The 12,421-nt window shown below is 42.5% G+C and overlaps 1 long non-coding RNA gene across 1 annotated transcript; it reads left to right on the top strand.

Annotated features, from left to right (window-relative positions):
* Positions 1-2,307: 2,307 nt before the first annotated feature.
* On the top strand, positions 2,308-7,473 carry LOC121500752. The gene is made up of 4 exons (XR_005990447.1): positions 2,308-2,377; positions 2,675-2,793; positions 3,313-3,435; positions 7,194-7,473. It is a non-coding gene; the product is annotated as an uncharacterized LOC121500752 (long non-coding RNA).
* Positions 7,474-12,421: the final 4,948 nt, after the last annotated feature.

Here is a 12,421-nt window from a genome sequence, read left to right as displayed (position 1 = left end):
ACCCAAGCAGCTCTGGCTTGTCAGAGCCATTGAATTTGCTGAGACATCAAACCTGACCCTAAATTTATGGAATCTCAGAGCTTGATCACGGACTCTCCCAAACGTCCCTCACCCCATTACAAGCTTCTGGGATAGAACAACTGGGCAGCTTGGGGTTAGGCATAAACACATGCCATAAAACTCTAAAGAGAAGCCAGAGGAAGATTAGGAGAAATCACTAGAATGGTTCCCTCTGTGCTGGGCAGGAGCAGGGACGTGACCAAGCAGAGGCAGCAGGGCTTCAGATACGCTGGTCAAGTGACTACTTGTTTCTTCTTTAAAACTGTTGGCATACATCATTTACACTTCCCTGTTTATGATACATCTTATAATTTTTATAGGTTTAAAAGCAACAGTCTTGGGCTGTCTGGGTGGCTCAGCGGTTGAGTGTCTGCCTTCAGCTCAGGTCATGATCCTGGGATCCTGGGATCGAGACCCTCGTCAGACTCCCAGCAGGGAGCCTGCTTCTCCCTCTGCCTATGTCTCTGCCTCTCTCTGAGTCTCTCATGAATAAATAATTTTTAAAAGTCTTGTTTATAGCACATATACATAAAGAGCTGTTGTGGTTACTCCCATGAGAGTGGAGGCCTTACTTCCCTGGACCGAGAGAACCACTGGGGAGATGGGAGGATGTTGGAAAGGCAGGGGGAACCCAATAGAGATTGAGGAGAGAAAGCCTGAGTCTGAAATTCTTCGAATTCTAAAGGCTTGCAGGATAGGTTCATGGCCAGACAGATGTGCAAAGGTGCATACACAAAGGGATCCGGAAGGGATCCACCTCTACAGCACACTGGTTGGGTGATGTGGGACCCATTACATAGCTTTTGCAACGTTAAGGTCCTTGATAGCATGGGGGCAAATCTTGTGCTTATTTCACAGCATCTTTTTAGGCGGGACACATCAAGAGCTTGAAATACAGGGGTCACGTAAGGAAGGGTGAGAAAGAGCATTGTAGGCAAGGGTACCCAGAGACAGGAGAGATGGCCTCTGACACCCAACTGATTTTCCCTCCCTGGTTCTGGGGTCTTGATAAGTCTTGTTCTGGATAATTGATCACCGTGAACTAGTAAAAAGGAAGGACCTAAAGAAAAGTTGAAAGCAATGAGTCGAAACAAAACAAGGATGCTAACTTGAGCCAGTCCTAAGAAAAACCTTTATTATTTGTTTTATTTTAAATAGCATCGAGTGAGAACCTACCACGTTCCAGGCCCTACAGATATTGCAGAGATAAATAAGGCTCAGGCTGTGGTCTCAAAGACATCCCAAGGAACACAACTGCCTAGGATATTTATTTATTTATTTATTTATTTATTTTTGTTGGAGTTCAATTTGCCAACATATAGCATAACACCTAGTGCTCATCCCATCAAGTGCCCCCCTCAGTGCCCGTCACCCAGTGACCCCCATCCCTGCCCACCTCCCTTTCCACCACCCCTTATTCATTTCCCAGAGTTACAACTGCCTAAGATTGATCAAAATGCCCACATAACTGTGTCCATTAATCTTATTATTTTATAACTTTCCAATTTCTTTTTGCTTTTTATAATTACCAAATGAATACACAGGTTCATTAGAGACAAGTCCTGCACAGAAAAGTATAATATTGAAAATGGAATCCCCACGGCCTCTCAGAATTCTGGCCCTTACATATACAATTAACGAAATACAGTTAATTAAGAAAAAAAGCCAAGTCAATGGGTGGATGGCTTTCCACTCTCTCTCTCTCTCTCTCTTTTTTTTTAAGCATCATACTATACCATGCTGTTATTTTCCCTCTTAAGAGCTTACCATGTGCATCTTCACCATCCTCATACATAGAGGTCGACTTCCTTCTCTCGTCATACTTGACATGCTGAGAATCTCTTTAAATATCATTTTATATGGGTGCCTGGGTGGCTCAGTGGTTGAGTGCCTGCCTTCGGCTCAGGTCATAGTCATAATCCCGAGTCCTGGGATCGAGTCCCACATCGGGCTCCCCACAGAGAGTCTGCTTCTCCCTCTGCCTGTGTCTCTGCCTCTCTCTGTGTCTCTCATGAATGAATGAATGAATGAATAAAATCTTTAAAAAGTTAAGTGCCTGCCTTAGGCTCGGGTCATGATCCTGGGGTTCTTGGTCCTGAGATCGAGCCCTGCAGTGGGTTCCTTGCTCAGCGGGGTGTCTGCTTCCCCTCTCCTTGTGCTCTCTCCGTCTCCTATTTGTTCTCTCTCCCCCTTTTGCTCTTTCTCTCAACTTAATAAGTAAAATTTAAAAAAAAAAAAAAAAAAAAAAAGGCCGTCTGCTGTGGAGACAGGAAGACCTGGACTCTGTCTTGGCCTCTTCAGCATTGTACAAGCTCAGGTAAGTCACGTGGCCTTCCCAAACCTCCACCTCTTTGGCTAAGTTTTTTTAATTGTGGTAAGAGAAATTGACAATTTGTTCAGAGATCTACCCTCTTAAATGTTTATGTGTGCTATACAGAATCGCTGGTGGTAGGGACGACGCTGTAGAGCACATCTCTAGGGCCAAGTCTTCTTGCTTAAATGAGACTTTATGCCTGTTGATGAATATATCCCCTCTTCCCCCTCTGCCAGCTTCTGGCAACTCCTGTCCACTCTTTGGTTCTATGAATTTGACTATTTTTGATATTTCATGTAGGAAAATGGAAGTTCTTGCTTCTTGGGGACAGATGCAGGGATTAACATTGATGACTAACTCATGAAAAGAGTGAAGGAAGGTGGTTGCTTCTACAAAACTCTTGCCACAAAGTATTCCAGGTACAGATACAAAAGGCTGTATACAGGGTGATGGCTAATCTTATATGTCAACTTGGCAGGGCCAAGGGGTGCCCAGAGATTTGGTCAGACATTATTCTGGGTGTTTCTGTGATGGTGTTTTTGGATGATATTTACATTTAAATGGACTCTGAGTAGAGTAGAACACCCTCTGTAATGTGCATGGGTCTCATTTAATCTGTTGAAGACCTAAATAGAACCGAAGGCTGCCCTCTCTTGAACCAGCAGCCAGTCTCTGGACTTGACCTGTAAACTCCTTTCTGAGTCTCCAGTCTGTCACCCTCCTCATTTCCTTGAAATAAATCTCTTCCTATATATACACATCTTACTGGTTTTGTTTCTCTGGAGAACCTCTGATTCACATAGTGGGAAAATACCATAAACCAAAGAAGAGTACTCTTTCACTTCACCTCTTAGTAAAGGGGTATATTTGTAGTATATTAGTGATGTTATATGCTAAGTAGTATATTAGTGACAATATGGAACATTCTTTTCCCAAAGGGTGCCTACAAAGAGAAAATAAGTCTTGTGCACGCTTTCTACACCTGTATAGGGTAACATACCAGAAAAAGAAAAAGAGAGAAAAAGAAGGAAGGATCCAACAAGTGTTGAATCTTTGTACAGGTAAGAGTTCCTTGAGGTCTGCAAGCCCTAACTTCTTATAAATGCAGGGAACTCAGTATGACCTCCCAGGCCACTCCTCGGTGAGCATCCATCCAAGTCAGTGAAAACTAATAGAAAGGGTGTCTTCCCGGAAGCCAGGGTCTGTCTCCAGGTCTGTTTCTTCCCCTTGATTCTAGTCTAATCATCAGGGGCCATTCAGAAGAAATAGAATCCCTCTTCTATATGGCATCCCTTCAATATTTGAAGACTACTATTCTGGTTCATGATTCTCCTCACCAGACTTTGTTTAAAATCCCCAACTTCTCCAGATCTGCCCCATACAACATGGTTTCCAGCCCCCTCACCACCCACCTTTTGGATATGGTAACAATTTGCTAACGTTCCTCTTAACACAAGGCCCCAAAACCCCATGGTGCAATCCAAATGTGGCTTGACTAGCCCAGAGTATGCAAGGATGCTTCTGCCTATACAAAGCTGTGCTGATGGAGTTGACTTTTTAAAACTAAAACGAAGTCTGAATACATGGATCCATGTTGCATGTCACTTTGAGATTGTTTCAGCTCATAACTGTTAAAGGAAAGTATATGTTTGCAAAATTGGTCTGTGCCTCAATTGAGCTATGGATAAAGTAAGCTAGAACTGGACAGCAAAATGGCTTGAGCCTCATAGGATGTGACCTTACTTGATGTCACTATTGGGACCACAACCAAGATAATAAATTCTCCTTTTTAAAGTTTTCGATATTTTCTTCCTTCTCTCCATCCAGTCTTAGAATGATTGACCCCCAATCCCATTCTCCTAGTCTCCATATACACCTGTCATGGTCATCTCTCAAACAAATCACATTTCATCTGTCAGTGGGTGACTGTGGCCAAGGCAAATAATCATGCCCTTTTCACAACTGTGAATGGGCAGGTTGGATAAGATGCATTCCAAACTCCCTTCTAATTTTATGATCCTTTAGATCTGTGATATCTTAGGCCCAGTATCTGTTTGACAAGTTCCTCCCATCCACGCATCCAAATCCACTAACTGGTAAAAAAAAAAAAAAATACCTGCTGCCCTCTAGGCTCCCAAAAGGGTCCTTAAGCCAGATCTGACCAGGTTGTAGGTCAGAACTGGAATTTTGTTTCTTCTCTTCTTTTGGGCTGAGAATAATCACAAGATATCATTTAGACTGGATGGTTCCAGGCATACCAACATTCTAACAAAAGTTGATTCCGTGGATCTTTCTACTTAGAATACCAGCTTGAATCCACTCAGTAAAGTAAAGTTGTTGGTTTTTTTTTTTTTAAGTTTAGGGAAGGTCAGTAGAATTTAATAATGCATCTTTGGGTCTTCATAATGACATATAGCTAGTTTGATGGGATATTTTACTTCTCAATAACTCAAGTTAAATTATTCCATGGATGAAGCTCAAAGAGGCAAGCCTACTATGAGATAGAGGACCTGATCTGAGCTTGGCCACCCATTCACTGTGCAGCCCCATACAAGTCTTTTGATCTTTCTGGTCTTGTTTTCCTCATCTGCAAAACAAGGGCCTCAGAGTAATTGACCCCAAGGCCTCTTCAAGCCCCTGGTCTCACTGTTAAGAGAATGAAGAGCCAAGCCACAAACTGACAGAAGATATTTGCACATTGTCTACCTGAGAGAAAACTTGCATCCAAAATATATAAATAACTCTCAAAACTCAACAAAAATACCAATAACTTAATTCAAAATGGGTGAAATGTTTGAACAGACACTTAACCTAAAGATATATAAGGGAGTTAAATTAGCACACGAAAAGACTTTTAACATCCTGAGGCAATAGGGAAATAAAAAATAAAGTGAGATATCAATGCACACCTATCAGAATCACTAGTTAAAAAGGAAGTCTTTGCTCACTGCCAGTAGAAGTGGAAAATGCTACCACCATTTCTTAAAAAGTTGAAACATTCACCTCTCATTTGACCTGGTCATTCTATTCCTATGTACATCTCCAAGAGAAATGAGAGCATCTGTCCACACAAAGACCTATGCCCAGATTATTTAGAGCAGTTTTAGTAACAATCAAAAAGGGGAAACAACCCAAAGGCCACCAAGTGGATGAATGGATAAACAAATTGTGGCATATCCGTGCAAGGGACTACTAGCCAGGACTAAAAATGAGTTAACTATGGATTCATGCATCAACATGGATAAATCTCAAAAAACTATGCTGAATGAAAGACCAGGAGTGCATATTGTATGATTTTGTTTACATAGAATTCTAGAAAATGCAAGTTTATATGAAATTCTAGAAAATGCAGTGAGCTAGTGATAGAAAGTACTCAGGTGATTGCTTGCGGATGGAGGAGGCAGCTGGGGCACAGCGAGTGGGGAGGGAGAGATGACAAGGGGATTTGAGGATACTTTGGGGAGTGATAATACATTCATTACCATGATGGTGGTGATGGCTTCGTGGAGATAGATGCCAAAGCACATCAAATTGTACATTTTAAATATGTGTTTATTGTATCATAACTATGCTTCAGTAAAGCTGTTTATAAATGAAAATTTTAAAAATTTTAGAAAAAGATGTCATAAAGAGTTGGAAAATCAGGATGCCAGGGTGGCTCAGTGATTGAGCATCTGCTTTCAGGTTGGGGTGTGATCTCTGGGTCCTGGTATCAAGTCCTGCATCAGGTTCCCCATGGGGAGCCTGCTTTTCCCTCTGCCTGTGTCTCTGCCTCTGTCTCTGTGTCTCTCATAAATAAATAAATAAATAAAATCTTTTTTTAAAAAAGGAATTGGAAAATCACATTACCAAAATAATAATCCACAGATTATTTCCTCATAGCAAGGGATGAAATGGAATGCACCATAGAGGCACCAGATAGTCATCATCACCTTTGTGGAGCAGTCAATGTCAACATGGAGGTAGGCAGGTTGACCAGATATGATATATCTTATGATGGATACAGTAAGAATACCAAACCTCACCTACAAGGTGTACTAACAGAAATCCTTAACATAAAGACTGATGATTAGACTTAAATCTAATTGCAGGTAGAGGATACCAGGGATAAAGGAAAAAGCCAATGGATAACCTGAAGAAGCACCATCCAGAACTGAGGACATCTTATGTTTAACTGGTCTGGTCTCATCACGGGTTAGTACAGTGAGAAAAAGGGATGAGGCTAGCTCAGGAGCTTTCGAGGACCTACCTCCAGATACAAAGTGTGGACCTGGATTCTGGAAAGGGAACTGGGACCTAGAGGGGGAAATCTGAATATAGCCTGAATATTAGAGAAGATGGAAAGGCATTGCCATGGGAAGGTTTTATATATATATATACCAAGTCACTTGGATCCCCTGAGTCCAGCATGCGGTGATCCCAGCAGGAACAGAAGCTGGGCAGTTTTCTTGCCCTGGAGTAGTAAATGTGCCATTTGAAGCAAGTATACATCTTTTTTTAAAAGATTTTATTTATTTATTTATTCTTGAGACACAGAAGGCAGAGACATAGGCAGAGGGAAACGCAGGCAGCCTGATGTGGGACTCGATCCCAGGACCCCAGGATCACAACCTGAGCCAAAGGCAGACACTCAACCACTGAGCCACTCAGGTGCCCCACTATTCATCCACTTTAAAATGAGACTTCTGGTAATGAAAATTCTAATGCTAACTGGTGACTTAAAAAAAAACTAGAAGATTAAGAAATAAGAAGAGCGTACATCAGAGTTTCTCAATCTTGGCACTACTAACATATGGGACCGGATAATTCTTTGTTGCAGGGAGCTGTTGTGTGCACTGTTGGATGATGAACAACATCCTGGGCCTCTACTTGCTAGCAGCACTGCTCCCCCATCTCCAAGTTGTGGCAACCAAAAATGTCTCTAGAGACTGCTGAATGCCCCCAGTGAGCAAGATCCCACCCCTACCCCACAAACTGAAAACAGTTGTTATACATAAAGGTTCACAGAGCTTGACTGATGTGATCAGATATCTCACTTACCCTCCTGACCATGAGCTATTCCTGGAAACCCATCTCTAGAAAAAAAGAGAACCACATGCATCTTTCAGAGAAGGAACTAGGGGCTGGGGTGAAGAAATGGCCTTGCCTTCTTTTCTGCACCATGAGCTCATCCCCTTATCCCTCTAAGACCACCTAGAGTCGGTCCACCTACTTCCTGAAGCTCTTCCCAACTACACCTTTCTCAATTGTCAATCTAGCCCCCCCACCTCCAGAAGTGGAAGAGAGCTAAGAAAAAATAGTGTAACAAAAGTCAAAGAAAAAGCGCTTTCCTGAAGGAATAACGAGTTATCATGAAGTGTCATAAGAGTAGAACAAGGGATCCCTGGGTGGCGCAGCGGTTTGGCGCCTGCCTTTGGCCCAGGGCGCGATCCTGGAGACCCGGGATCGAATCCCACGTCAGGCTCCCGGTGCATGGAGCCTGCTTCTCCCTCTGCCTGTGTCTCTGCCTCTCTCTCTCTCTCTGTATGACTATCATAAAAAAAAAAAAAAAAAAGAGTAGAACAAGATTGGGACAGAAAGGAAAGCATCATGTCTGGCATTTACAGGAAGCTATCAGAAAGGCCATCGAGGAAGTCACTGACAATTTGACATGGCCTTGGGTGTGGATGGCTGGCTTCACTGGTTTGAAGGGTGAACAGCAAGGGAGGGAAGAAGGGACATGAGTAGGAGACAGAAGCAGAGGGCAAGGATGGGGGAAGCCCTTCCTTCATGGCTTACAATCTACTCGCTTGCCCTCCTGGAACCACTAGGGTCCTGCATCCAAACCTCACCATGTTGTGTGTGAGCACACTCCTCTCCTCCTCCCAGCAATGGACCATCTGTATGGAGCAGTGACGTGCCAGTGAGTCACAAGGACAGGCTCCCCCCTACTGAGGCCGAGAGGAACTTAATACGCCATCATTGATTTACGTATGATCTCAGGAGACTGAAAGCTATAAAGTAAACTCCGTGTCTGTCTCCTGTTCCAGAATTCCACAAGCCTCTCTTTATCTTGATGAGTTCCTTCCTGTGTGCTTTTTAGTCAGACTTTGCATACAAACATATTTGCTATCAAAGAATCACAATAAATCCTGCCCCACCACTGCAATGTACCCAATAAAAGTTGCATAAATCGGACCCACATGGTCACTGCAGCAGAATGCAGAAGAGAACAACTTAATGCGGGAGAAGAATGTCTATAGTCAAAGGGGTTTGAACGGGAACCCAGTGTAATCACCAGTCATCTTCCAGCTATTTTGTCATCACTCTTATTTTCTTTGTAGCATGTGAGGAACCATTTTCTTGGTTTTTTTAATCTGTCTTCCTGGCTAAAATATGGGTTTCGTGAGAGAAAAGACTTTGTCCTGATCAGCAGAGTTATCTCTGAAGCCTAGAACTATGTCTGACACATAGAATATAATTAATCAATGTTGATTGGGTAGGTGGATGGACAGATGGATGGGTGAGTGGATGGGTGGGTAGGTAGTGGGTGGGTTGATAGATGGATGGATGGGTGGGTGGTGAATGGCGGGGTGGGTGGATGTATGGATAGATAGATGAGTGGATGGGTGAGTAGATGGGTGCTTTGATGAATGAATGGGTGGATGGATGGATGGATGGATGGATAGATGGTTGGTTGGTTGGGTAGGTAGATGGTTGGATGGGATGGATCAGTGGGTGGATAGATGGATGGATAAGTAAATGGATGGGTGGGTAGTAGATCTTTGGGTGAGTGGGTGGATGGATGGGTGGATGGATGGATCAGTGGGCAGACAGATGAATGAATGCATAGATGGGTGGGTAGATGGTTGGGTGGGTGGATGGATGGGTGAGCGGGTGAATGGATAAACAGAAAAATGGATGGGTGGGGGTGGTGAATGGATAGATAGGTGGATGGATGAATGGGTGGGTGAGTCCATCCGTCTCTACCTCTCAGGCCTATAGAGCAACCCTACCTAATAAAGGCCCCCAGCAGTTCCCATTGTAAGCTAATTCCACCTTAACTGAACTGAGTTTTCAATTTAAACAAACAAAAAATACATTGACTCACTCGTTATCTTTTGTTCCACATGCCTCCCCCCTAAGGAAACAGGAAAGTGGATCCATTCAAATATTTCCTTCTTTTGATCAGTCATGAGTAATTCGGAATGTGACTCTGCCTTCTCAAATCTACAGAATTACTTAAACCTGAGGTTTCTTGGTGAGAAGACCTTTGCCCCAGATTCCCCCCAATTCTGTAAACCCTGGAGGAGAGGGTTTCCATGCCCTGGCTTGGCACTGCCTGGCTGTCAGAATGTGAGAAACTATGGCCATTCTTAGGGGTTCCATCCAACAGAAAGGGAGAGGCCTCAGGTCCACCTCACATCATGGGTAATCAATCAGGACATGTTCATTTTTGACACGGATGCATTTTGAGGGTTTGAGAGAAAGCTATTCGAGACTTCGATCTGGCTAAAAATTTAGACTGGTCTCTGGCGACTATAACAAAGGCTCTTCCTCTCAGCTCAGCCACAAAGTCGCAGTCTTCCTTCCCTCAAAGCCAGGGCCTCATCCACCAGCTCTACCAAGTCCTTCCTGATTGTCTGTGCTCCCCACTTAGAGACTCAACATGTTCCTGCAAATCCAAACAGAAAGCCAGTGAGGGAGAACCTCACTACCTATGCATCTCGTCTAAATGTGCTTGGACCATTCTGGTGGTTTAATCTGTGCTGGAGGGAAAAGCAGAGAGGGCAGGTACTGAATGACTTGGAGGAGCGAGCAGCGGAACTTGGCAAAGTGACACGAGTGAGCAGAAGCGGTCTGCGCCAGAGCCTCCACTACCTCTTCCTTCGCAGCCACAGCTCCTCCTGCTGCCCCTCGGTTAGAGGCTAAATGCTTCCTGACTCTTCCCATGAAATGAATGAATTCCCAGTTAGGCCACAATTAGTCCTTTTAAATTCCTCTGCTGCGTACCGTAGGACCCAAGAGATGCTGACTGTGCTTGCATGTGCATGTATTTTTAAGGACTTGAAAAAGTCTAAACTACTTTTTGCCAGAGGTTTCCAGGTCCCTGGAGGGTCCCTTCCATAATCTTAGGACTTCTAAAGAGCTGTGCTGACTCACAGGGGGGCCCAAGTCTTGACCGTCTTCCTCCGGATTTCAGGGTAGATGCTCTCCAAAGGAGACTTTCTTTTCTTTTTCTTTTTCTTTCTTTTTCTTTTTCTTTTTCTTTCTTTTTCTTTTTCTTTTTCTTTTTCTTTTTCTTTTTCTTTTTTTTTCTTTTTCTTTTTCTTTTTCTTTTTCTTTCTTTTTCTTTCTTTCTTCTTTCTTTCTTTCTTTCTTTCTTTCTTTCTTTCTTTCTTTCTTTCTTTCTTTCTTTCTTTCTTTCTTTCTTTCTTTCTTTCTTTCTTTCTTTCTTTCTTTTTCTTTCTCTCCAAGGGCAGTAACTCAGGGTACGTGCTCTGCAATTTCCCAAAGGCATTTAAGCCCCTTCCTTCTTGGAGGACTTTCCAGTATCCGCAGATTTAACTGGAGACACTGAGGGGCCTTCTTTCAATATTTAAAAAAGGTGAGAAAGAATAAAAAGGGATCATATGGGGAAAAATATCTTTTCTGGTATTTTTTAAAACTGAGCTATTGCTTATACACAATAAAGTACACAGATCTTCTCTGTCTGGCTTGGTGAAATTTTAGAAGTGCCTGTACCCACATAACCACCACACAAATGAAGTTGTAGAGCGTTTCTAGTAGCCAAGAATGTTTCCTCCTACCTGGTCAATAGCATCCCCCAGAAGCAACCCCCATTGATGTCTACCACTCACAGTAATTTTTACCTATTGAGTTTCAAAAAAAGGAAATCATAGAGTAAACTTTTTTTGTGCGTTTTGCTTCTTTTGCATACACAATTTCTTTATGAGTCAATTCCACTTGTATATGTCAGTAGTTTCTTATATATATATATATATATATATATATATATATATATATATAGTAGTTTATATTTTTTTAATTGAAATATAGTTAACACAAAGGCTACGTTGGCTTCGGGTATACAACACAGTGATTCAATATCTCTACATATTATGCTATGCTCACCCCAAGGGTAGCTACCATCTGCTGCCACATAACACTGTTACAGTGCCACTGACTATATTCCCTATGTCGTGCCATTCATTGTGGTAACTCATTCCTTTGATAACTGGAAGCCTGGACCTCCTACCGCCCTCCACCCATTTTACCCATCCCCCCATTCCCTCCTCTCAGGCCACCACCAATGGATTCTAAAGAGGTATTTATGCATCCACTTCTGCTTTTTGTTTGTTCATTTGTTTTGCTTTCTAGATTCCACATAGAAGTGAAATCATATGGTATTTGTCTGTGTCTGACTTATTTCACTTAACATAGGACCCTCTGGGTCCATCTATGTTGTTGCAAATGGTAAGATCTCATTCTTTTTGTGGCTGAATAGTATTCCATTGTCTATCTTTATCCAGTCATCAGTCGATGGACACTTGGGCTCCTTCCATATCTAGGCTATTGTAATTAATCCTACAATAAATATAGGGGTTCATGTATACTTCTTGAGTTATTGTTTTCATGTTCTTTGGGTGAATACCCAGTAGTGGAATTACTGGATCACATGGTATTTAATTTTTTGAGGAACCTCCATACTATTTTCCACAGTGGCTGCACCAGTTTACATTCCCACCAGCAGCACACAAGGGTTCCTCTTTCTCCACATCCTTGCCAATACCTGTTGTTTCTTGTGTTTTGGATTTTAGCCGTTTTGACAAGTGTAAGGTGGTATCTCACTATAGTTTTGATTTGCATTTCCCTGATGATGGGTGATGCTGAGCATCTGTTCATGTGTCTATCGGCCATCTGAGTGTCTTCTTTGGAAAAAATGTCTGGTAGTCTTTGTTTTGTTTTGTTTTGTTTTGCTGCAAGCTATTCCATTAAATGAGCATTTCACAGTTTATTGCTTCCAGGGATATTTTCTATTAACTTGAAGTTGCATTTACTCATCTT

Source organism: Vulpes lagopus, chromosome 10, assembly GCF_018345385.1.
Source record: "Vulpes lagopus strain Blue_001 chromosome 10, ASM1834538v1, whole genome shotgun sequence".
NCBI lineage: Eukaryota > Metazoa > Chordata > Mammalia > Carnivora > Canidae > Vulpes > Vulpes lagopus.
The sequence above is the reverse complement of the archived record's forward strand: the minus strand, read 5'-3'. Positions and strand labels throughout refer to the sequence as shown.